The 25586-nt window shown below is 35.3% G+C and overlaps 1 protein-coding gene across 1 annotated transcript in view; it reads right to left on the reverse strand.

Annotated features, from left to right (window-relative positions):
• Nucleotides 1–22772, reverse strand: part of ZNF217 (zinc finger protein 217) — a 104607-nt gene extending 81835 nt beyond the window's left edge. The window contains exon 1 of the mRNA XM_074210274.1: nucleotides 22626–22772. The gene's annotated coding sequence lies outside the window, so the exon portion shown is untranslated. The remainder of the gene's footprint in view (nucleotides 1–22625) is intronic.
• Between the last annotated feature and the right edge of the window lie 2814 nt (nucleotides 22773–25586).

A 25586-nucleotide genomic window follows, 5' to 3' on the forward strand; every position in this document is an offset into this window, starting at 1 on the left:
ACATATCATATTTCTATCTCTATGATATCTCTGGAATCTATCTTCTTCTCTTCAATCACAAAATCACCATCTAAATCAGACCTTCAGGGGTGGCTAGGTGGCGCAGTGGATAAAACACTGGCCCTGGAGTCAGGAGTACCTGGGTTCAAATCCGGTCTTAGACACTTAATAATTACCTAGCTGTGTGTCCTTGGGCAAGCCACTTAACCCCATTTGCCTTGCAAAAAAAAAAAACACACCTAAATCAGACCTTCATTACCTCCCATTGCTAACTATTCTTTTTTTTTTTTTTTAGGGTTTTTTCTCACAATCTTCATTTGTTCTATGAGCATTCCTATATTTGCTGCATCCTCAAAAAACCCTGACTTCATCCATCTATCCCCATTAGTGATCAGCCTCTATCTCTCCTACCTTTTGTAACTAAACTCCTTGAGAGTCTATATTAATAGGGGTCTACACTGTCTGACTTCCAACCTCATCATTCAACCAACTCTGCTCTCTTCAACATGAACTTTTCTCAAACTTTATCTCTTTTGACCTCTCTACAATCTTTGATATACTTAATCGTCCTCTACTTGACATTTTTGATAAGTTTTCATGGCACTACAAGCTTCTGGCTCACCTCCTTTGACACTATTACCATCCTGGTACAGGTCTACAAGCTTGGAATACTGCAAGAACCACTGGTTGGTTTCCCTGCTTCAAATCTTTCCTCACTTCAGTCTATCCTCAACTCAACTGTCAAACTGATCCACCTAAAGCATAGGTCTAACTGATCATATCTGACACATGCTTAAAAAACTCCCCTATTACCTCCAGGTTGAAATTCAAAATTATCTCTGTCTTTTAAAGTCCTTCATTGATTGATCCTTTTCTATCTTGCTAGTCTTCTTATTCCTTACTCTGTGATCCAGTGATACTGGCATTCACATAAGACACTCTCACCCCCTGAATCTGAGCATTGTCTGTGGCTTTTCCTCATGCATGGAACACTCCCTTTCATTCTTTCCACTTCCTAGTTACTCTGGCTTCTTTCAAGTCTCAGCTAAAGTCCTATCTTCAGCAAGAAGCCTCTCTTAATTGTTTTTAATTTTAATGTCTTTCCTCTGTAAATTATCATCAATTTATCCTTCATAAAGCATGTCCCTATTACACAGTTCCTTGCATGTTTTCTTCCTCATTAGACTGTCCATTCCTTGAGAGCAAGGACTGTTTTTTTTAATCCTTTCTTTGTATCTATTGAGCTTAGTTTATTGCCTGTAAATAGTAATTGCTTAATAAATGGTAGTTGACTGACTGGTTGATATGAAAATTAACCTCCCTTTATTTTTCATTCTCCCTTCATTTAGAATGTTATGTCCTCGAAAGCAGGAATTGTCTCCAGGATTTTCAGTTTTATCCCAAGTATATGTCACCATGTTTGGCATATAATAAGTGATGAATAACTATGAATAATGCTTTTTCATTTTCCATACTATATTTTAGAGAGGAAAAGTTGACTCAACTGTCTAGTTGTCTCAACTAGTTGAGACAAATTAAATCTTAGTTTTTTTAGCTCAGCCTTAGGGCAAGATTTGTGGGACAGCAATGATAATTTTGGAGCTAGAACTCATCTATCCACTTGAGACTGGAAAAGACCTAAGATTAAACAAAAGCATTACTTGATTATATCCATAATTTGACTTCAATGAGCATTTCTGGATTCAAATGTATAACAAAACATAGCCTAATTTCACTTCCACTAAAGTTATCTTCTGTATTTCTTTGTAGTAATGAAGGTAAATCTGGGTTCTCAAAAGCAGCAAAGCACAAACTCCATAAACTCTCAGCAAACTGGAAAGATTTTGAATGTCCAAGGGTGTGTCTGCTAGCTGAAAAGCAAGTTGGTCCCATCCTCCTTAGGTCCTACCTTCCTCACTTTAAGATTGTAAGAAGGTGATGAATTTTCCCAGCCACTTCAAAGATAGTCTGCCAAATTGGCAAGGGTCTGCATTGGTGGAAGGAGTGCCCATTGTGAGGAAATCAGATATCTTTTTTTTTTTTTTTAGTTTTTGCAAGGCAATGGGGTTAAGTGGCTTACCCAAGGCCACACAGCTAGGTAATTATTAAGTGTCTGAGGCTGGATTTGAATTCAGGTACTCCTGACTCCAGGGCCAGTGCTCTAGCCACTGTGCCGCCTAGCCACCCCCCAAGACTTTAAATTCAACAAGAAAAGAGAAAATGACAAAATAACATTGTTCTTGTTCACTGACTTGAATATATATAGAGTTGAACTCAGACATTTGTACTTCTTCCCTCATAGATTAAAAACACTCAGACCATCCTTTGGAAAATAATAAATCATAATTATATCAAACTTCTTTATCCATTTCCAAGACAAAAATACAAAAGTTCAACTAAGCTCAAGCTCTTTGCATGTGAAATCTAAAAGATACCCCTCCTTTCCAAACTATTTTTCATAACTCAACACTTAGATAAAGAACAACTAAAAGTGTCTAAGTTGTTTTTTTTTCAACTTTTAGAGCAAATGTAAACCCTCAACCAAAAGAAAAACCTCAGATGGTACAGGATGCAGGCAACTACTGGGGCTACAGGGAGTAAAAATACAACCTGAAATCCCTTGATTCTAAGACACCCCCAAAGAGCTGCTTACTAACATGCCAGAGTTTCAGATGAAGAGCCTCAAGCTCTTCCAATCAAACTTCTATGATAGTTGAGCATGAATCACTTGGAATTATCAGGACATTGATATTATTTTGTATATATGACTGATTCTGTTCATGAATTATATTCCTGATTCTTTGACTTGAGACCACCTTTCTCCATCATACTAAATATGCATCTTTATCTGGGAAGATTGTCCCCCCAGGGACCTGCAAATTCTCAATTTCTCCAAGGTCTTGTGAGAGGCTATGACTGCTCTCTTGACCTGTGTTCCTGGTCTTTGGATGACCACAAGCACTTCCCTCTGCTTTGGAACTGTGAGAAAGGTCCCTGCTCCACTCTTCCATTTCTTTTCCCAAGACCTTAGAAGTATCCTTCACCACAGAGTACTTCTGATTGGATGACTCCTCTCAGTACTTCCATTCAAGGAAGGTATCTAGGCCAGGCAACCCTCTGGACTTCTTTATCAAACCCTTCTCTCCACTTTTGAGCTGCCTTTTATGTGTTGTTCTCCCTTGTGAGAATGAAAGCTTCAGAAAGACAGGGATTATCTTTATTTCTGCTTATATTTAAATCTCCATCAGTTAGCTCATGGTACATGAGCTTTTTTTTTTTAAGGTTTTGCAAGGCAGTGGGGTTAAGTGGCTTGTCCAAGGCCACACGGCTAGGTAATTATTAAATGTCCGAGGCCTGATTTGAACTCAGGTACTCCTGACTCCAGGGCCGGTGCTCTATCCACTGTGCTGCCTAGCCACCCCAATAGTTCTTAATAGTCAGACTATTGACTATTGGCAGAGGAACTTGTTGTGGCCATTTGATAATGGTCACTCCAGCCCTGTTAATTGCAAAGGACTAGCCTGCCTTGGATTGTATAATGGAGAATTTCAATGAGAAACAAGCAGGAATTCATTTCTATGAAATAACTGTCCATATAAACTTCTCTACCTTCTGCATATGGGGAGAATGTTTGAGATTTTTGTTGCTACATAAAGATATTCACATTTTCCAATCAAAGAGACTATGGATTCATTTTGGTCGCTGCTGAATTTGCCACAGAGTTAGTTTGGAACAAACAAGGTGGTTGGTTCTCTAGTTCTTACTCTGAAAATATGAAGTTCCTTAAGAAGAATGAACATCGGGGTGGCTAGGCGGCACAGTGGATAGAGCACCGGCCCTGGAGTCAGGAGTACCTGAGTTCAAATCTGGCCTCGGACACTTAATAATTACCTAGCCGTGTGGCCTTGGGCAAGCCACTTAACCCCCTTTGCCTTGCAAAAAAAAAATTAAAATAAAAAAAAAGAAGAATGAACATCAGAGGTGGAGCCAAGATGGAGGAGTCAAGGTAGGGATTTCCATGAGCTCTCCCCCAAACCACTCCAAATACCTTTAAATAGTGACTAACCAAATTCTAGAGTGACAGAACCCACAAAGAGATTGAGAAAGGTCCCACAGAACAGACAGGCTCCAACCATTTAGAAACAGCCCTAGGGTCTCCTGGTCCCTAAGAAGTCCCTGCTCTGAGACAGCAGTTGTGGTTTCCAATCCTCTCAGCCAGGAATTGCCAAGAACAGTTGGGAAGCTCAGAGAAAAACTATCACATCAGAGGGAGAGGCAGCCCAGTCCAGTGCAAGCCTCAGCACTGACCCAACCCCAGGGGACCAGAAGCAGGACTGGAGAGCCACCTGGCAGCTGCTTCCAGAGTACTCAGCCCATGGAAGGTAACAGGGGTTGGGGAGATTGCAGAGGTCTCCTTGCTTTTCCTGAGGCAAGACTCTGTGGCTTTGACCATACTCAGATTCAGGTCATACTCTGGGGCCCCAGTCTCAGGAAAAGAAATGGAAGAGTGGAGCAGGGACCTTACTCACAGTTCCAAAGCAGAGGGGAGTGCTTGTGGTCATCCACAGACCAGGAGCACAGGTCAAGAGAGCAGTTATAGCCTCTCACAAGACCTTGGAGGAATTGAGAACTTGCAGGTCCTTGTGGAGGGGGGTATCCCTGAAAACAACTGCAAAAACCTTCAACGGCTTGGAGCAGTGCATCCTCCACCTTAAAAACAGAGGCTGAACTTAACAGAATTAAAATCGAGTCATAAACTGGGGAAATGAGCAAAAAACAGAAGAAAAAATCTGACCATAGACAAATACTTGGTCCTGTGAAGGATCAAAATACACACTCAGAAGATAACAAAGTCAAAAGTTCCTACATCCAAAGACTCCAAGAAAATTGTGAATTGGTTTCAGGCTATAAAAGAGCTCAAAAAAGAATTTGAAAATCAAGTAAGGGAGATAGAGGAGAAACTGGGAAGAGAAATGACAGTGGTGCAGGAAAATCATGAAAGTCAAGTCAGCAGACTGCTGAAGAGAGATAAAAAAAATACTGAAGAAAATAACATCTTAAAAACCAGTTTGGGTCATTTGGGAAAAGATGGCAAAGGAGATACAAGAGCTCTCTGAAGAAAATAATTCCTTAAAATATAGAATGGAACTAAAGGAAGCTAATGACTTTGTGAGAAATTACTAAATAACAAAACAAATCCAAAAGAATGAAAAACTAGAAGAAAATGTAAAATATCTCATTGGAAAAACATCTGACCTGGAAAACAGATCCAGAAGAGATAATTTAAAAATATTGGACTACCTGAAAGAAATGACCAAAAATAGAGCCTAGACATCATTTTTCCAGGAAAACTGCCCTGATATCATAGAAAGGGAGGGTAAAATAGATATTGAAAGAGTCTATCATTCACCTCTGAAAGAGAACCCAGAATGAAAACTCCAGAAATATTATATTCAAATTTCAGAACTCCTAAGTCAAGGAGAACATATTATAAGCAGCCAAAAAAGAAACAATTCAAATATCATGGAGCTACATTCTGGATAAACACAAAATTTAACAATTTCTACATTAAGGGCTCATAGGGCTTGGAATATGATATTTCAGAAGGCAAAAGAGCTTATATTACATCCAAGAATCAATTACCCAGCAAAAATGAACATATTCTTTTTTTTTTAGGTTTTTGCAAGGCAAATGGGGTTAAGTGGTTTGCCCAAGCCCACACAGCTAGGTAATTATTAAGTTTCTGAGACCGGATTTGAACCCAGGTACTACTGACTCCAGGGCTGGTGCTTTATCCACTACGCCACGCCACCTAGCCACCCCAGAACATATTCTTTCAAGAGAAAAGATGGATATTCAATAAAGTAGGGGACTTTCAAACCTTCCTGATGAAACAACTAGAGCAGAACAGAAAATTTGAGTTTCAGGACCCAGGAACTCAAGTGAAATATAGGGAGGGTGGATGATAAGGGCAAATCATGAGGGACTTAAAGATGTTGAATTGCTTATATTTTTGCATGGGAAGATGTTACTGATAACTCATAGGAACCTTCTCATTTGTTAGGGCAGTTGGAAGGAGCATATATAGAAAGGCACGGGGGGAGTTCAATTTGAAGGTATAATATATTAAAATGATATAGTTAATGGGGGAGAAAGGAATGGAGAGGTAGAATGGGGTCAGTTATTTCACATAAAAGAGGCAAGCACAAGCTTTTGAAGTAGAATGGAAGAGGGGGAAGGTAAGGAGAGAGTGAACCTTGCTCTCATCAGGAGTGGCTCGGAGAAGGACTAATATACACTCTCAATTGGGTATAAAAAAGTCTATCTTACCCTAGAGGAAAATAGGAGAGGAAAAGTATGGGAGAAAGGGAACAGGGGGAGGGGAAGGGGGTGTGTGTAGGTGATAAAAAGAGAGGGAAGACTGAAGGAGAGGGTAGTTAGATGCAGAATACTTTGAGGAGGGACAGGGTGAATGGGGAGAGAGCATAGAATAGATGGGGGTAGAGGAAAATAGGATTGAGGAAATATAGCCAACAATGGCAACTGTGGGAAAAATATTGAAGAAATTTCTCTGATGGATTTATGATAAAAAAAATGCTATCCACCCTCCTCCCCCCCCAAAAAAGAAGGATGAACATCCCAGGCAGAACTGAGTGGCAAAAGTTTGCTATCAGCTCATAACACTTTCTGACATCAGTTCTGATCAAAATGAATCCCTTTAGACAAGAGATAGTAATGAATCTGCAGACTTCCAGGATGTTTTCAAAGAAAGACTCACTGAGCTCAGAATTTCATCATTTATTTTGAGCAGGAGCCAGTCATTTCTTTCTTAATACAAAGGTGTTAAAAAGATAATGAAAATTTTGAATTACAGGGAGGAGTTTAAAATAAATTTTATGGGGTTCTATTATTAGTTCAGTACTAATTTTAGCTAAGTCTCTCAAACATGAATAAAATAGAACTCTCTAGAGTTTTTTCCCCAGACAGAAAAAAGTCAAACTATGGTAGATAGAAAGGGAGCATGAGAAAAATAATTAAAGTTAAATATAATATCTTTATGCTAAATGACATAATTATAAGTATCTTTGTTACTAAATTAAAGAATTTGTGACCAATCTCTATATCATCATCCTCATTAAAATTTACTTCAAAATTTTTTATTTATTTAGGGCAATAGGGTTGTGACTTGTCCAAGACACACAACTAGGCAATTACTAAGTGTTTGAGTTCAAATTTGAACTCAGTTCCTTCTGACTCCAGGGCCAGTGCTCTATCATTTCATAGTACTTTGTTCACACCCCCTCCCTGATCTCAGTTCTTATGAAAATGAATCCTTTGATGCTAAGGATGGTGCAAAATTTACAATCTTCCAGGATACTTTCATAGACTAACTCATTGAACTTCTCTTAATTTGATCATTTATTTTGCATGTGAGTCAATCATATTTTTCATAACGAAAAGGGGTTAAATATTTAAGTCTTTGAAATAAAGGGAGGATTTATTTTTTCTTTATGTTTTTCCATTAATTTCCTCTTAATTTTATTTAAAGTATCTCAGTGAAAGTCAGCTAGATAACACAGTGGATGGAGCACTGGAATCAGGAAGAATTGAGTTCAAAGTTTACTACAGTCACTTATTTGCTATGTAATCTTGGGCAAGTCACATAACTTTGAATTTCCTCAAGTGTAAAATGGGGATAATATTACCTACTTGCCAGGATTGTTATGAGACTCAAAGGAGGTAATATTTGTAAAGTGTCTAGCAAAGTGCCTGGCAAATGGGCATTATGTAAACACTAATAACTATTATTATTAAATAACAATCATTATCTTAGCATTAAATAAAAATTAAATAATACTAAGTACAACTATTAGCATTACTACTACTAGTATTACTTCTAATGATAATCTCTAACTTCAGTTCTAGAAGGTAAAAAGAAGATTGGAAAAATATGGATGTAGGCCATAAAGTATTTCTATAGAGATTAAAAACTGACCCTGAAAAAAATAGAAGTGCTCACCATCTGGACACATCCTTCTTTTCTAGGATTTAGTGACTATGGAAACTTTGTAAAGAATTACACTATCAATGCCAGGCCAATCAATGATCTCACTAGTTGGGAAAACCAAAGTCTGAAAGGGCTCTTTTGAAGATCATACTTTAGAACTGCAAACATTCAAAGTCTAAAACAGGAACATTCTTATAATTCATTATATGATACTTATTGTATATACACTTCACATGGGATTTTTCAGTCTATTAAGGCCATATTCTTACAAGTATGGATGGTCTGGTAAAGTTTTTACAAGTGGAAAAATTGATTATGACACATTTTTATTATCTTATTAATATTTTATTTTTCCAATTGCATTTAAAGACAGCTTTCAACATTCATTTTTGTAAAATTTTGAGTTCCAAATTTTTCTCTCTTTATCCCTTTCCTCCTCCTAAGATAGCAAACAATCTGATATAGGTCATACATGCACAATAATGTTAAATTCATTTCCATATTAGTCATGTTGTAAAAGAAGAATCAGAACAAAAGGGAAAAACCATGAGAAAGAAAAAATAAACATTTTTTAAAGTGAAAATAATATGCTTTGATCTACATTCAGACTACATAGATCTGCATCATTTATATATATATGTATATATATATATACATATATATATATGTTTAATCTGCATCATTACTATTTTCCCCATCACTTTCTTAAGGCCATACAATCAACAAAACAGTAAATCAACCCTGGATTGTATTGCTGATTTCTGAAGTGTTAATTCTGTCACTAAAAATTTAACAATCAGATCTCAAAAACTAGAGGATTTGGCTCCAAGCATACCCCAATTTACAAGAAAATTAAACTAGAGGAATTCAAATATACCTGAAGTTGAAATATCAGCTCTTTTTTTTTTTATGGCAATGTCTCAAATGCCAATACCCCCTTCTAAGATTACCACTGCTTGCTTCTGATTGGTGTCAGAGCTTACTTGTTGCCCACTCACCTTGATCAGGAATTGTTAGAAGAAGGCTCAAGAGCAATTAAGATTGCAAGTAAAGGGATTGAAAATGGGACAGAGATTATAGCACTACATTATTCAAATATCACCATTTCCCTTCTAGAGATCATTCACACTGTTTTAAGTGTTTTACATTCAAGTTGGTCCATTGCCGCAGGGGTGCTTCAAAAGGTACTTGCTCAGTCTAGCTAGGTTCTTATGATACCAAAGCTACTGGTCAATTCAATGGAAAAAAAAATCTGTCAAACCAGTTGAACTGCATGGTTTAGGCCAATCAACTTGCTGATCAAGTATTTAATTTTCTCATTGGTTGTACAGGTAGCATCAGGACCCAGGTTCCAAGGTAGTGGGGCCTAGGTCATTTGCCTATATTTCTTGGACTCATACAAAACATTTTAACTGAAAATGAAAAAAAATGAAAAATACTAATTTATAGAGTTATGAACAAGGAGTCTGAAGACCTGGATTTAAGTCCTAGTTCTGTCTGATCTTACACATGTCTCTTGAGAATTTCTTAAATTTCTTTTCAGTGAAATAAAGATGGTGGATTAGATTATATCCAGGGTCTCTTCCAACTCTTAAGAGTCTATGATTCTACAACTAGTGAGCTTGGAGTGGAAGGGAGAGAAGAAAAATGTTCTATGACAATAACCAGTGTGATGAATTTAAAAAAAAAAAATGTCTCTCTGCCAGTTATTTTGAAATCCATTAAGTATGGTATGGCCAGAAGGGCTTGGTGGTAGTAACTTTGGTTTCCTAACATTTGCCTTCTGGACATTTTTGCCATCCTTTGAATCAGGATAATCCAATTAAAGCTGCTTCTTTAAGATACTGGTATTTCCAGAATTGTCAGATTCTTGTTTCCTGTTTTGTCAGTGCTGGTTCCTTCTATATTCTTAGACAATGTTTTTCTGTTTTGCCAAAGTAGTTGTGCACTTTTGTATGTATTCAATAGTTTATAATTTAATAAACTTGAATACCAAGATGTTAACCAAGAATAATATTTTAATTAATCAATCTTTAATTGATGAGGAAAAGATATTTTATAAACCTCCTTTTTTAAGACTCATTTGCTATGTTTCCTACTTATGGTATAGTGGAAAGTGAAGTCAGAAGACTCTACACAGTCAGATCCTAATTCTATCACTCACTGCTTATATGACCTTAGACATTTCAGTTCTATAGATCATTTTTGTCTCCTCGGTAAAACAAGAAGATTGAATTGATTTCTTTTTTTAATTAAGAGTGTCCAGCTATTGTGTCTCCATTTCAGATTTTCTTGGCAGATACTAAAGTGGTTTACCATTTTCTTCTCCAGCTCATTTTACTGAAGAGGAAACTGAGACAAACAGGGTAAAGTGACCTACCCAAGGTTACACAGTAAATGTCTGAGACCAAATTTGAACTCAGGAAGAGGTTTTCCTTACTCCAGGCCTGGTACTACATCCACTATAACACCTAGTTGTACTAACACAATTGGATTTCATGAAATCTAAGGGCTTTCCTAGCTCTTACAATGCTATTTTTATTAATTCAAGTTAGTTACAGTGGATGCCTTTTTCTAATGAATAAATCAATCACAAATTGATCTTACTATAATGAACTTTAAAGTTCATTATTGCCTTATTCAAAAATAGTGTCCAAAGATAATGCAGTCATTTGATGTAATTTTTTCTTAAGAAAGAAAGCAGATTGAGTAACACTTTAATTCTGAAAGATGTTGCTTAATTTGTGTCCTCTGAAAATGGCAAGCTGGAGAATGAAATTATAAAACAGTAAGTGGATGTATTCCTAGCTCCTGGTTGATTTCACATTTATAATAAAGCTCACATTACTATAAAGGATTTTGAATGTCATATATATATATATACAGAGCCCTTCAGAGATAAACCCCTCTCTGAGGTTGCAGACAGTGCTAAATTAATGAAGAACATCCTTTACAGCATTATGGGGAAAGCCAAATTATATCTGTAGAGACACAAGGGCAGACTGCTTCAAATTCCCTAGAGAAATGATGAAAAATATGCAGGTGGATCTTTTTTTTTTTCCTTGCACACTTAAGAAAGGAGGACAAGTTATTGAAAGATCATTTGAATTTTGGCTAGATTTTCTGCAAGGTCTGAATTTTCCTCATCCCATTTTAAAGCGATAAAAGATTTGTAAATACTGGCTTACTAAAACTGAAAGGATGTGGAAATCACTGCTTTCTCCAGGTTAACTCTAATATTCTCTCATTTTCAGATAGAATTTCACCACTCCTTCTCTACTTCTGCTAAGAGAAGATTAGTTAAGCAACAGGTAGTTATTGGATGCTTTAGGAAGCTAGTCTTGTCTTCTTTTCTTCCTGGGTTTCAGTTTTCTTTTTTTTGTAAAATGGGGATGAAAATTCCTATTCTGCTACCTACACAACCATGTTTGTGAAGATCAGAAAAAAAAGGATAGGGATTTTCACTCTCATTTTACAGATATAAAAACTGAGACCCAAGGAGATAGTACTAAAGTATTTACTAAAGTATCCAGTAAAAAATTCTACTGTCTAACAATCTTAATAAGAGTATGAAGGAGCAGTGAATTCTGTTTGAGAAGCAGAGATCTGTTTGGAAATGTGTTTTGTAAAATGCTAAGCATTATACAAACATAAAATATTATGAATTTACCTTGATTTTGTAAGAAGATACCTTGATTTTTTGATACCTTGAAGACAAGATTTCAACAGTATCACTCCTTTCAGATTTACTCTTTTCAGTCATTGCAAATCTCTATCCTTGTCTTCCCATGGAAGTCCTCTATAGAAGATTTCCCTTGCTGGTCTTGTTGAAGGTCTTTATTTTTGTCCTTTAATATTTCAGAACTCAGGCTGTCTACCTGCTATCTCTCATGTAGTTCAGTTATTATATACAGCTCTTTATGACCCCATGGACTTGTCCATGTGTGTCACCATTTTACCGATGAGGACCTGGGGCAAATAGGGGTTAAATGACTGACCCAGGTCACAAATTCAATAATTATCTGAGACTGGATTTGAACTCAAACCTTCCTGACTTCAGACCTAGTGCTCTATCCATTGTACCATCTGGTTCTTATTCTGGTTCTCCTCTTTTATTGGTCATAGATGTTCTCAATCACATCCTTTTAGAGTACTTCTTCTTCCAAAGGCATCATTGGAAATATGCTATAGCTTGCTTATGCCCATCATGTGGCTTTACATTATCCTCTGTTTTACTTGTAGTTTTGATTCTTCAGAGATCATGTGGTACTGTGATCCAGCCACAGAGTATGATTTGTAGCCTTCCCACCATCTTTCACATTAGTGAAATCCTACTTCCATTGCCTTAACAAAGGCCCTCCTTACCACCAGAATGACTAATTTAAATAGACTTCTAACCAGTTTTCCTCTCTACAATCCATTCTAAATATAAAATTTATTATATAGCTGTTTCACTCTTTGCTCAGAAGTCTTTAAGTGGCTTACTCTTACTTCTAATTCAGAATCCTCTACCTGTATTCAAATCACAATCTGACAACAGCTGCCCATCTCAACCTTTTCTCTTATTGGGGTATTCTGAAATATATTCTATGCTTCAACCCAATTATACAAGATTCTATATAGCAGATATAGAGGGAAAAAAAGAAGTAAATATTTATTTACCCAAGTATCAGGCAGTGGGCTAAGTGCTTTACAAATGTCATTTCATCCTTGAAACAACCCTGCTATTGTTATCCCCATCTTACAGTTGAGGAAACTGAGGCAGAGGTTAAGTGACTTGCTTAAGGTCATAAATTAGTATCTGAGACTACATGTAAAATGAGGTGTTTTTAACTCAAGATCTGACCCACTGTCATAGTGCTACATTTTGGACTTTTCTGTCTCTACTCCTTTGTTTATACTGTTCCCTATGTTTAGAATATCATCTGTTTCTTCCTTCACTGATTGAATTCCTGTTGGTCCTTTGATTCCAATCAAATATCACCTCCTCCATGAAAACCTTCCATGATTTCATCCTATCAGTAATGACTTTTTCCTCCATGTACATCATGCCTGAAATAGTATTTGTTTTGTACTTCCCTAATGCATTTATAATATATCACTTTGTATTATAATGATCTGTTTCTGGACTATAGTTCTGTCTGGGTAGGGACAGCATCTTATCAAAGCTTTGCATCTCACCCAATGCCAGGCATCAGGTTTTGCATCTCACCCAATGCCAGGCATCAGGTTCTGTAACTGGTAGATCTTTAATTAGTGGTTGTTGAAGCAAATTTTATAGCATTTCCAGGAAATTAGTACTGTTAAAGAAATTTTAGCTTAAAGCAAGAAGTGTAGGAAGCAGTCTGGTAGAGTAGAAGGAGTCCTGGATTTAGAGTTAGGAGTACTGGGTTCAAAGTAAACATGTTTAATATGACTTTGGATAAATTATATAATCTCTCTGGATCTCAGTTTCCACACCTGTCAAATGAGAAAAATTGGATTAGATGATTCCTATGGTTGGTTCTAGAACTTGATTCTTTGAAATGGATTCTGAGGCAGGATGTAGTTTGGGACTTGATATCAACTTTCTTCCTTCTATGCAAATCTGGGTTCAGCCTCTTGTCCATCTGCAGTGTCAGACTAGTATATGTGGGCTTCATTTGAAGGAGTCTGAAGGGATACCTCCTACAAATGCATATCTTAGTCTGAACAATGTGAGCTCTTCATCCACTTTATTTTTCTGGTATGAATACTTAGATCAAATCCTTTTGAGTTGCTATATATTTCTCCAAGATTGATTAAGTGGTGTTAATGGACTGGATATACTGAATTACAATGTCAAAAGGAACCTATAAACAATTTTTTAAATAAAACTCAACTTACTAGTCACAGCTTTTCAATCATGATACTTTTTCAAGAACAGAAACATTTGAATTAGAAAACTAGATCATTCAACAAATATTAGACTATTTAGCCTTGATTGTGTCTACTTTCTCTCATCTAATACTGAAGATTTAAGCTTTTATTTTCGTCTTCCCCAACTTTAAGTATTTTATTGATGCCCTTTCTTTACTGTTTTAATTATTGATAACACTATCCCAAAATACCTCAAAATTAATAAAATTCTTCTATATAATAATTAACCACAGTCAAGCAACACAAATCAACACATTGGATGTGTCTGAAAATATGTCTCATTCTGTATCCATAGTTCATCATCTCTCTTCCAAGAGAGGGTGGGCATCAGTAATCTGAAGTCACAAGTAGATGTTACAGGTACAATTCTAAACTTTCTATGTTTTCTTTCACATTAATATGGCCATTGTGTAAGCTATCCTTTTTGTCCTGCTTATTTTATTCTGCATCAGATCATACAGGTCCTCCCAGCTCTCTGAATTCTTCATTTATTACAGCCAATCAACATTACATTCAATATTACAATTTATTCAGCATTCTTCATTTAGGCAAGCACACATTCTCCTAATTCCTTGCTATTAAAAAAAAAGCATTGCTCTAAAAGTTTTCAGTATATGGAATCTTTATATCTTCCTGCTCCACTTCAGAGGCATTAATTAATGTAACCTATCTTCCTATAGTCCCTAGAACGTTTACTATTTTTGCCTTTTCCCTTTGATAACCTGTTTCTGTATTGTCTCTTTAGTATTTGTAAATTGAGTTTTCTCTCTGATTTTTTCTAGTAGTCAATATATTTTAGAACTGGTTTGGAAATATATTCATTCACTACAGGTTGCCTTTTGTGCAAACCTTTCTAAAGCACAGTGGAGATATTGGAGGAAATTAAAGTTTTCCATATTTGGGGTATGGGAGGTGCATGAAGAAGAAAGAACTAGTGATTACAATAAGGGTGATCTCCCTTAATTAAGAAAAGCCACTTTCTAGCTGGGTGGTACATACACACACCAGGTGAATGGTTGCCTGGATCTATTTCAGTATTAAGTAACATCAACTCTGAAAATAATAGTGATAAATCAAAATAAATGAGAAGATAAAAAGTTTCTCCATTTGGTGTATGTGCTCATGGTTTTATTAAACTGGAGATAGACTGATTTCCCTGTAAAAGCATGCTGTGAAATAATACGAGAAAGAGAAATATGAAACTCAGTTCATGTGTTTTGGAGAGCTTAAAGACACAGCTCATTATTATTTTGATCCTTTGATAAATTCATTTTCACCAAAATGTGTTGAGTGATTCTTAGAGAGGAAAGTTATGTTCCTGTGGAGAAGATTTTTTTTTTTCCAGTCCTATGAACTTGTTCCTGGATTCCCATCAATGCTTATAAGATTTACTTTTCTTTTAAACCAAACAATTTGTTTCCCTCCCATTCTGGGAAATGCTTTCTGGATGTCTTTCAAAGAAGACTTTGAAATTTTTCTTCAGCATATAGATCCTTAAAAAGACATTTTGAAAGGTGACAGACAGTCCCTCATTTAAATAAATACTTTCACTTTACAAATACTGATTAATCCCTTTGAAAGTTTTATTTTAGTATCCCAAATGCTGAGCTACATTACTAGATGCAGTGTTCTAAAAGTCTAGGTTCACTGGCTCCTGGCAAAACTATGTAAATGTATCTTTTATTGGAAGTGATGGAAAATGGAGAGAAGAGACATCAAGTTTTGTTTTCAGTGTTGCCCATTCAGACCTAGATCATCCTGGATTTGAGTAGATTGATTTTTCTTTTAATACTTAATAGTATTTTTTATTTTTAAAATTACATGTATAGATAGTAAATTTTAGCATTCATTTTTGTAAGATTTTGAGTTCCAAATTTTTCTCTCTCCTTCCCCCCCTCCAAGACAACAATCAATCCGATATAGGTTATACATAAACAATCATGTTAAGGGGGTAGCTAGGTGGCGGTTAGGTGGTGTAGTGAATAGAGCACCAGCCCTGGAGTCAGGAGTTCAAATCTGACCTCAGACACTTAATAATTACCTAGCTGTGTGACCTTGGGCAAGCCACTTAACCCCATTTGCCTTGCAAAATCCTAAAAAAAATAAAATAAAAAATAAAAAAAATCATGTTAAAAATATTTTTGAGTACTCTTTACATTAGAAAGGATTTGAAAAATATCTTTAGTTTATGCATAACTAGGATTTAAAAATCAATATAGTTAGTCCATACACATAGAATATATATATAAAGAGAATTATAAAGTTATAGCTATATATACTTAGTATATATTCAGTGTATATATATACATATAACAATGTATATACACACAAATGTAAAAATGATACATATGTGATTGTGAAATATATATATACATATATGTATATATATATATTTGTATTGAGGATCTCAGAATTCACAAGACTAAAGTGGTTAAATCCAGGGCTTCCCAGTTTTGGCTGTTTCACTTTCCTATTTGGAACATCTTCTATAGATCTTTGCAGGTGGGTCACCTGTTCTTACATTAACTGAGAGTTCAAGTCTATCTGTAAAGAATGAGATTGTTTGTTGAACACAAAGTGACCTTTAATTGTCTTGGAAAATGATGTCAGATGAACATATGTTTTCATTTATACAACTGAGGTTACTACATTTCAAGCTGTTTTGTGTTAGTTTCAAACATTTAAATAAAGTATTTTCTCCCTAATATATTTGATGTGGGACAAAGAAGCCATTTTCTCATCCTTATAGAATTCATTGTTTAATTAGGTCTGTTCCTCAAGTCCATCAAAGCTTCTCCCCTTCCCTTTAGGACATAGATTTCATTCTTTTTAAAACTCAAAAGACTTCATTTCACTGTAAAGAAGCATTTTATTTAAAGATGTTTAGTTAAGAGAGTAAGGATTTTCATGAAACTGAATAGCTTTCTTCTTTTGTATTATATTCACTATTGAAAGAGGGAGTTAAAAGCATAAAATCTGGCATACCCTATTTTGAATATTTTGGTATAAAGGCTTTTTAGAGTCTACTCTAAATATGTAGTTTTGAAAAACAAAAATAACAAAAAGGAATAAATGATCACTTTGGTTTGCTATACAAATGAGGAATGTTAGAAGGACTCAAATAGTGATAATCTAACAACCATGCAGACTTATAAAATGTTAGACCTCAGAGAGCACTTCTAGTCCAGTTCCCTGATATAATAAATCAGAATACTCAAACCAAAAGAAGGGAAATGATTTGTTCAAGGTCACTCAGTTAGCAGTTGGTAGATCCACAGACACAAGACTTCTTGACTTCTCTTCTACTGTAATGGTGTGTACCACTGTAGCAAGGTCCTCAATCTTTACTATTATGTAGCACTTTTAGAGAAGTCTACATGGAAAATGTATGGGTACTCATGGACTAGCCAAGGTAGAATATAAAATGAATATAATTATTGAAAACATTCAACCCAAAAGTCCTTCTCCCTTTGAAATATTTGGACAATTATCTCAATTCTTCCTCTTTGTTTCAGTCATTTAATTTAACTCTAGTCACAAAGTCTGTATTTTGCAATTTGTTTCTGGACAGGTCAGTCAAATAATCAACTGATTATTTAGTAGAAAAGTGGTTGAACAAGGACATTTTGTGTCATATGTGCTAAACATGTTCCTGCATGAAAATTTCAAAGCTCTCATCATATTCTTTGATCAATCAATAAACATTATTAACTTCCCACTATGTGCCAGTCACTGGACTTAAGAGGCAAAAAAAAATGGTCTTTATTTTCCAGGAGCTCAGAATTTAATGTAGGAGACAACCTACACACATACACATATACACACAGACACACAGACACACAGACACACACACACACACAGGCTATATCTATGATAAACAGGAAATAATTAATAGAGGGCAGAGTAGAAAGAAGAGGGAGTTGGTAAAGGCTTTCTGAAAGAGATGGAATATCAGTTGATACTTAAAGAAAGTCATTCAAGGCAGTATGAAGAGATGAGAAGGGAGATCATTCCACACATGGGAGACAGCCAAAGAAAATGCTTATTCTTTTTTTTTTTTTTTTTAGTTTTTTGCAAGGCAAATGGGGTTAAGTGGCTTGCCCAAGGCCACACAGCTAGGTTAAGTGTTTGTGACTGGATTTGAACCCAGGTACTCCTGACTCCAGGGCTGGTGCTTTATACACTGTGTCACCTAGCCACCCCGAAAATGCTTATTTTTAATAAACACCGTCAATTGTTTCAACTTATGCCAACCTATTGCTTGACTTGATTTTTTTTTGGCTGACAAATTTAAGCAGTTATAAAATCACATTTATATTTGTATATGGAGACACAGTCTATGTTTTGTCCTTATTAGTGGGGATGCCTTGGGCACAACATGTACTTTTTTTCTTTATTTTTTTCCAATTACATGTAAATATAGTTTTCAACATTTATTTTTTATAAGATTTTTGAGTCCCACAATTTTCTCTGTCCCTCTCCTTGACAGTAAATAATCTGATATAGATTATGCATGTATAATTGTTAAATATATTTTCATATTAGTCATGCTGTGAAAAAAAGAATCAGAATCCAAATGGGGGGAGAGAGAAGAAAAGTCATAGGAGAGAAAAAGTCATAATACAAATTTAAAAAATTCATGTACTTTTGAAGAGTCCATTAATTCATTCATTCAACCATTTATTCAACAGGTATTTATTAAGTACTATATGGAATACAGCAATGCTAAGCCTTAGGAATATAAAAATAAAAACTAAAACAATATCTGCCCTCAAGGGGCTGACATTCCATTAGGCTTCTGGGATAAAACATGTACACAGTTACATTCACAGAATCATTTTGTGCACAGTTGAGAATGCTAATAACCGTGGGCATCTGAAAAGACCTCATGTAGAATGTCATACCTAAGTTAAGCCTCGGATAAGGTTAAGGATTCTAAGGTAGGGAAGAGGGGGAAGAGGAAGAGCATTCCAGGAAATTGGGGAGCAGCCTGGGCAAAGGCATAGAGAAGGAAGATGAAATGGCTTCTGTGGAGTCGGCACATCCCAATGTAGTGATTGACTATCCATTGAATGTGAACAGTTTAGAATCTATTTGCATGCACAATTAGATCATTCAAACCACAATTTTGCATGTGTAACTGTGGAGCTCATAATTAATTACATGTGTAAAATATACCAGCTTTTTATAAGAATAGGAATTCAGGAAAATGTATATCCTGATCAAAGCAAGATGACAGTGGATTAGGTTTTTTTTTTTTTTGAGGACAGAATACCAAAATAATAAACTTAAGTTCAAAGCAATTAATAATAGTTCTCCTTCCTCCTGACATATTCTCAAGAAATTCAATCATGGCAGTCTTCTATTTCTAAAAGGAAATGTGAATTATTCAGCTCAAGTGATTTTATTAAGAATAAATGAATACTTGAACAAGGTACTTCAGAGATCAAAGAGGTCAAAGTTCATTAATTACAACAACAAATAATGATAGCTGCTATTTACAGAATATTTTAAGGTTTGTAAAGCACTTAAATATCCCTGTGAGGTGGATAGCCCTGGTATCATTATCCTCATTTTACAGATGAAGAAACTGAGGTGCAGAGACATTAAATGATTTTTCCAGCAAATAAGAGGAAGTATCAGAGGTTAGATGCTAATCCAGAATGCTCCTGACTTCAAGTTCAACCTTTCTACAGTCTGACAGCCTCTGTTGTAGACACTTCTATTGGGCAGGGGGGGGGAGGCAATAACAGAAAGATTTCCAAGTCACAGGCAGTGGAGCTAGTTAGGCTAAGTCTGGATCATTTTTAGGGTCCCTAAAATCATATTATCCCAAGAATATGGCATTTGAATGTGGCTTTAAAAGATAACCAGGGATTTAACAGATGAAAGGGGATGGAAAGGGAAATCATTCCAGGCACAGGGAACTATATAAGCAAAAAATACTAGGTGTGGTCAAGGAGTTAGAAAGTAGTTCAGTTTGTCAGGAAAGTGAAATATAAATAGCATTCAGTATGCTATTTTTACATACATATACAGCATACATATAATAGTAGACTTGATTGATGTCAATTCATTTTTAAAAAATTCTTTATTCTCTCTTTGTTCTTTACTATTTTGTTTTAATTCTCTGACTTATTAGAAAGGAAAAGGGGGAGAATATAAGGTGAAATGTACATCATGTGAAAACAAGATCACTTTTTAAATAAAAAAAACATCCACTTGAGCCCTAGTTTATGGTTACCTATGGGAAGAAACTCCTCAGCCCCAAGGACACTGTTCTGTGGAATCAAGAATCTAACCCAAAAAAGTCTTCAAAGACTTAGGAGTATGCTAAACAAATAGTTTTACATTAGTAATGAAGAAGAGTGTCAATTTGGGGTCCTTTTTCAATTTGAATGAAAAATCTTTTATTCTTTCTCTTCAGGAAAAGGAAAGAAGTAAATAGTCAGATTGTCTTTCATGTCCTGAGGCATTGGGGTTCCATGAAAAGAACACTAGAGTATATATGTTTGGAGTCATATGACCTAGTGAAGGGGAATGAGTGATAAACTCCAAGTCACAGGACCTGAATTTGATCTCAGCTTTGATCATGTGAACTTGGGAAAGTCACTTAACCTTTCTGGACCCCAGTTTTCTCACATGTAGAGTGAAAGGGGAGGACAAATTGTCCCCTAAATCTCCTTTTATGCTCCTACTGCACATGTGTAATCTATATTGAATTTCTTGCCTTCTCAATGAAGGGATGAATGGGGAGGGAGGAAGGAAGGGAATTTGGAACTCAAAGTTTTAAAAACAAATGTTAAAAATTGTTTTTACATGTAACTGGGAAAAATATTAAGTGAATAAAAGAATTAATTAAATAATATGCTCCTTGGACAAATCTGCTTATTTGTCTTGGGTTCAATCTCCTCATCTGTAAAATGGGGACAATGATACTAGTACTACCTACCCACTTTACTGGATTGCTGTGAGGCTCAAATGACATGATGGATGTGAAAATAAAACTATACTCAACTATGATGTAAAATGACCATTACTATTATCATCCTCACTCAGTAACAGTGAAGCACTCATCAGCAGCAGCTCAAAAAACATCAAGATCATTCTTAGCTGAAGAAAGGAACAATAATGGGGCAGGAGATGGGTAGGTGGAGGTGGGGGGCAGGGAATTATCGAAGAAATGGGAGGCTAAACGCATGGATATATGGATATATGTATGTATCTATAGATCTATAAATATATATTATTGTTATTCAGTGTTTGTGACCCCCATTTATGGGTTTTCTTGGCAAAGACTGGAGTGATTTGTCATTTCCTTCTTCAGCACATTTTAGTGATGAGGAAACTGAGGCAAACAAGATTAAATGACTTGCCCAGGGTCTTACTAGCTCACACTGCTTGTGTATAACACTTATCATATAGATAAGTATAGCTATAGATATACCTATTTTTAGATAGATATAGATATAGAAAAAACTTGTTTGGAAGTGTAGTTGGAAGAAGTCCCTTCCTTTCTCTGGACCTTATTTTCCTTTTCAGGTTTTCTTTTCCTTTTTCCTTTTTCTTTTTTGCCCATTGAGAATGATTTTATTTACATACAATGTTATAGAAACAACTTTGTACAACAAAGTGTTATTTAAATCTCTTAAATGCTGCTTCTTAGATACTCTTGCCAAAGACTACCTTTTACAATAAACATTTAAGTTTTAGTCTTTCATGTAGCAATCTAATACTGTTTAAAATAAATGCTTCAAATTATCTGAAAATATTAGTTTAAGTAGAAGATGGAAAGAAAATAGGCATAGGTCTTTAGTAAAAGAACTAGTTTCTAAGTGCATATGCTTCTGACTGCATTCCTTTCTTTTCTTTTTTAAATTATTGGTTATACTGTAGCATTCAGTTCAGAAGGAAAAACGGTGTGTGTGTGTGTGTGTGTGTGTGTGTGTGTGTGTGAGAGAGAGAGAGAGAGAGAGAGAGAGAGAGAGAGAGAGAGAGAGAGAGAGAGAGAGAGAGAAAGACTTGGTAGTTTCTTCTTTTTTACTAATTACTCTTGTTAACTACATGTTAAGCTCAGTTGTTTCTACCTGATGAACACCTCCTAAATTTCTAATTCCCCCACCTCCACTAAATTTTTTCCCTCTGTTAAGAGGCAGTTACTTAAGGGAAAAACAGAACTATGAAAAGCAAAATATTGGTAAGACAATTTTTCTTTTAGGTTCAATGCCAAAAATAGTGTTTTAAGAAAAGGAGAGAGAAAAATGGCACAAAACTAACTTATTTTCCATTGAATTAAATGGTGATCTAATCCTGAGTTTTGCCTCTGCAAAACAGGTAGCCATTACTTTGGCATCCATCAGATCATCTGCCTAGAGATTATGATTAAAACTTCCCTAACATTTTGGGGCTCTCTGATGCCATTCTTATATAACACTCTGTCATAATAAGCCTCTATGGCTTTGGGGAGTTTGTTTTGGTTGAAAAGTTATGAGTTAAATCACAATTGTGTGCCCCCAGATAGGAAAATTCCTAACATTTAGACAGAGGTTGTACTGTCTTAATTTACATTTATATTTACTTCTAGTTATTGCCTGATCTCTTTGTGTTTGATGTAAAAATTCAGGATACTAGAAATGTCTGTGTAACAACACAATCGATTCTGTTAGAGGGAATGTGAATAGACAAGCATTTGGAGAGAAAGGTAGGGGGAAGGGCATACCTTGTTTAGAAGTTCCTTCTGTCCATGAGTTAGTGGGTATATCAGTGGTATCAGACTGAATCTTCTGTTCAAGATATCTTTACCACAATCCAGTCCTTTCTCCCCTTTTGCTAGCTGTTCTTGGGCCCTTAGTTCCTTTTGACTCAGTTCAGTATGGTTCTTTCCTCTTACCCTCAGATTTCTATCTGGTAGTAAGTCAACTCCTCCTTTCTTTTTTTAAATAAAAATTCTTTTGGCATGACCACATATTTCACATTCTTTAACACAATGGATTTGAGTGATTCGAAAAGATTTACAGATCCAATTCATACTCAGTTCTGATTCACTGATTAAATAGTGTTCTTACCTAACAAAAGTAATTACTTTTAATTGGGATGGATTATACTTACACTGCTATTCCTAAATCCATGTATTTCAAATGTTGAATACCCTCAAATGTATGCAGATAGATAACTTGCACAATTATGGGAGATTCATGGCATCAATCCTGATAAATAACTAGAATTTACTCATGACTGGACTAGAAAGATCAATTTTCCATTCCATACATAAATGCAAGTTCTTTATAGGGCAATTGTCAAAACTATAAAGTTTTAAATAGAAAGATGTGTGGACTGATTGATGATGGAATTCATCATTTGTTTTTGTTATTGAATACATCATCTCAATTATTCCAAATGCGGAATATTCTGAGCTAGGTAGAAAACAAGGTATTATAGAAAAAACACTGAGGATTTTTAAAAACCATCCTTGTGTCTATTTTATGATGATAACAGATAGTGGTTCTTTAGCAGCAACCTCCTTCTAAGATTGTTATAATGAAAATACTGTAAACTGTAAAGTGCTATAGGAGTGTTAACTCTTTCCTATTATTTATGGGCATAATTACAATATTGCTGGTCACAAGGGGAACCAGTCAAAAAGAGAATTGTGGATTGCTCAACTCACATCCATTTCCATGCTTGGAAAAACAATCTAAAACCCACACTTCAGTGATGCTTCAGTAATAATAATAATAATTATAATAACAACAACAACAATAACTCATATTTACATAGAACTTTAAGGTTTTACAAAGCACTGTCCTCACAACTTTGAGAAGGTATTTAAGATAACATATAAAATACTTTGTAAAACTTAAAAGCACTATATAAATGCCATTTAATAGCAATAGCTTCTATTTTTAGCCTCATTTTTCAGCTGAAGAAACTGAGGTTCAAAAATACAACGTGATTTGCTATTGTCTTAATTTACATATGACCTTAAAGCAGTATTTGAACATAGGCCTTGTCAATGTCCAGAACTGTTTCCTTTCATCATTGTTTGTAGTAATTTGGAATTTTGCATATCATGTCAGATTGTTGAGGTTTTTAAAAATGTATTGATTAATTTTGCTGAATTAATTTCACTTTTTTCCTTTTTCTTTTCTTTTTCTAAAACAAATTCTTTGTTATAAAGAATAGTTCTTTAAAAGTGGGATGGAAAAGGATGCAGAGTGAAATCAAGGCCAAGTAAAATAAATGCTAGCAATAAAAATCTATTAAAAACATGCTATGGTCAGTAGTATCACTGTGTAATGTACAGAGTACAAAACTTTTGACATATAGGCCATATCCCACTTTAGGACACTTTTTTTTTTTTGGAGGCACTTCTAGGTAATAGCGACCAGACTCCTCTGTTTTCTAAGATAGCAATTGATGTTTTGTCAAAGGATGTTTTGTTAAGCTAAGTCCCCTGAAAACATTCATCATTTCTCTACACAAAGATTAATTCAGTTCAATTCAAGAAACATGAATTAAGTACCAAGAGTGGGCAGAACATATCCCTAAATGGGAGGCTAGCTTCCATATTGAACATTATGTGTAAATGAGACACTTTAATGGAATACTTACTGTGGTGATTTCTTCCCCCTCCCCTGGATGTTCTGGAATGTGTGAAGTCTTTGGTGTGTTTATGCTACTAAAGGTTGACCTGTGATAGTAACTTCTTATGGATAATGAAGAACAATTTTTTTATTTGTTTATTTTGAAAAGATTAAATGCTTTGATTTGGAGAATATAGGAGCAGTCAGACACATAGGCTATAGTAGTGAGGAGAGAAATTTTTAAAAGAAGAGTCAGAATTATAGATTCTAGCCATGGAAGAGATCTTGATCCCCTCACTTTACAAAAGGATTTTAGCCAGGTGGGAAGACGTTTAGTACAATATCACCATGGCTATTGATGGGCAAAACCAGGACAGGAAATTTGAAGACTAGAGTTCTAGTCCAATTCCATTATATTACAATTGCAGAAACATAGAACTCAGATTCCTCTGGTAAGCATTAGGGACAGGATTCTAGACTAGGCAAAGCAGAAATTTTAGTTTCTTTTATCTTCAGTTAAGTGCTTAAAAATTATTGTGAATTTTCTTTAACTCTCCCAGAACCACTAGATTCATTCAGTCACTAGTTCATTCAATAAATATTTATTGATCTACTATGTACCATTATCCCCTTCCCTAACTTTATAATGCTGGATCCTATGTTATATGAAGTATAACTAGGTGGTGCTATGTATAGAGTACCAGGCCTGAAGTCAGGAAGACCTGAGTTCAGATTCATTCTCATACATTTATTAGCTATGTGACCTTGGGCAGGTCACTTTACCCTGTTTGCTTCAGTTTCCTCATTTATAAAATGAGCTCAAAAAGAAAATACCAGACTACTCCAGTATCTTTTGCCAAGAAAAAGCCTAAATGGGGTCATGAGGAGTAAGACACATTTAAAACAATTGAAAAAACAACATTCTATGTTAAGAGGTAGATACAGGAATGACTAATTTTAAAGCATTTGATAAAACACATCTGGATGATAATGACACCAATGAAGATTCAATCCTTAGAACATCCACAGATAAACTTATATTGAATTCTATGTGTGGGTCATGATGACTGAGAGGCTCATCCTGTATAGTAATAAAA

This window comes from Macrotis lagotis, chromosome 1 (assembly GCF_037893015.1).
Source record: "Macrotis lagotis isolate mMagLag1 chromosome 1, bilby.v1.9.chrom.fasta, whole genome shotgun sequence".
NCBI lineage: Eukaryota > Metazoa > Chordata > Mammalia > Peramelemorphia > Peramelidae > Macrotis > Macrotis lagotis.